The sequence below is a fragment of the Oxyura jamaicensis genome, chromosome Z, assembly GCF_011077185.1.
Source record: "Oxyura jamaicensis isolate SHBP4307 breed ruddy duck chromosome Z, BPBGC_Ojam_1.0, whole genome shotgun sequence".
Classification (NCBI taxonomy): Eukaryota; Metazoa; Chordata; class Aves; order Anseriformes; family Anatidae; genus Oxyura; species Oxyura jamaicensis.
Genome location: NC_048926.1, coordinates 75,994,639 through 75,997,019, shown reverse-complemented (window position 1 = coordinate 75,997,019; position 2,381 = coordinate 75,994,639).

Genomic DNA, 2,381 nt, shown 5'->3' with positions numbered 1-2,381 from the left:
AGGAAGGAAGGAAGGAAGGAAGGAAGGAAGGAAGGAAGGAAGGAAGGGAAACACAAAGAGCAGAAAGGGAAAAGTAATGGGGAAAAAGAGAGAACAAAATAACCACTCATTTTCACTGTCATAGTATGGAAACTACTGGAAATATTAAGCTCTATAACCATAGAAATGCCAGAGATGACAACTGCTTATGCCCTGGAACCTTTATTTTTATTTTTTTCTTTTCAGACCACAGTATCTTCCCAGAGGGGATGGGAATCAGAAATAATCTCTGTTGAGTAAGGATGTACAAAAGCTATGTCCTATAAAAATGCTGCAGCTAAACCTTTTCAGGGTGAATGGTTAAAGCAAATTTTATAAACAAGATGATGCATGAGAAGCTGTGATTAGAGAGAAATCTGTGTCAATGAGCAATAACAGAATGAAGAGAATCACCTTAAGCAATTTTTAAAACTCTGAATAGATTGTGTGGGTTGTGGTTTTGTTTGTTTGTTTTGTTTTGTTTTTCAGTCTCAGTTTCTATCCCCGTGACAGTTCTAGATACCATGTAGCTTCATTCACCTCCTTTTATGTGAGACCTATGTTTATATTAATAATAAACATGCCATCAACAAAGCAGGAAAAATAAAATAATCTTTCAGATATTCAGTGCTGTTTCTAAGGAGACAATGTAAGTGCACAAACATGTCCCTTCACCCACATAACATTACCATGTGCTCCCTTAGCAAACCCATCTGCAGTTCCAAAACGGCAAGAAGAAGACACTTAAAGGTAATCCATTTTTGGCATGCATGGAATTAAAGGTCAGTATTACTAAAATACTGAAATTGCACAAGAAGCATTCAGTTTCCCAAAATTCATAAACTGTGAAATTTCCTCGAGCTAATTTTTCAATTTAAATCAAACTGAACTTAGTTCTGCTTCAGATATGCTTGTTACATTACTAGATCTTGGGCATCTGCTTCAGTGTCACCAGGAGAGCTGCATCTCATGTGCACACAAATAAAATGCTACATCCAACCCATGGCAAGAAGTGTACAACAAAAATATAAAATGTCAAACTCATTCAAAGTAGCCCTTTTTTAATGCAAGGAAGGAAATTATGATATATTCTGAAAAACATGCAAGAGCTTTTAAGACATCTCTCTGTATCTTCTTTAGGCTATCCAGGCCAAGGACATACATCTTCCAAATGGCAATAAAAATGGGGAAATCCACTGAAACATATTGTCCATCATATTACTTTTGTTCTATTTATTCTGTTTGTAAAATTTCCTTAACACAAGAAAACAAATTCATCTAACTCATTACTCTTAGGAAAAACAAACAAACAAACAAAAACACCATGTATTGCTTCTGCAGAGAATTGGAGCCACCTGTTAGGATAGAAAGTGTTACTGCACATTAAAGAACTCAAGGATCTGGCCCTAAACTTTTACAGGGGTATTTGATTACTTTAGTGAGTTATTGCATTCTGACATTGCTGGGTGTAATGAATGATATCCCAGTCATATAGAACTCTGTGAATACAGTAACTCAAGGAATCTTATTAAAAATTTTGATGGAAGCAGTGTGTGGTAGGACCACTGTCATATCAGTTAGACTCTTGAAACAGACCTGTTCCCTTTGTTTTCAGTGAAGAGATGATACCTGTATGTCTTTGCCTGTTTCCCTCTCATTAAGAGAAAACAGAAAGAAAACACACACACACACTTGGAAGAACCACAAAACAAAACAAAAATGGAAATTCCCCTTTAGCATGGATATATGAGAAAAGGTTATGTACATAACAATCAAGATGTCAATTATTTCTGTGAATGACGAGACAAAATTCAAGCTCAAGTTTCACAAAACACACTGTCTTGCAGAGCTCCCTTGTAGGAGTTCATCTGAAGTTCTGGGGAGCCAGCATCAAAGAAAGGCCCTATCTTGCTTAAATATGGACACACAGAAATGTTGAATTGTTCCAAATTCAAATTCACTTTCTTTAGCGTGTGCCTGTATTTGTCTGGTGGTGCTCCAAGAGAACTTCACCCAAATTAGAAATTACAGACCCAAGGGCTTGTAGCAGGTCTTTGGCTGTAGGGCAGCTGGGGTGCTGTGATACTACATACAACAGACCCCAAAATGTGACAATATCATCAAATAAGGCAAGGGGGAATCGCATTTAGAGAGCCACAAGAGCAGTCCCTGAGGCCTCTTGCCTTATGATTTTCAAGGTCATATGCTTGAAGTAGAGGATATGTGATTTTCCTGATGGTTTAAAATGGAAAGTTATTTGATACCCCCATTTTCTAAAAAAGAGAAAGAAACTGTGAGTGGTGAAGTTGTTGAGCACAACCTCTTCCAGTCCACAACTGGGAACAGATTCCCAGGCTCATTTG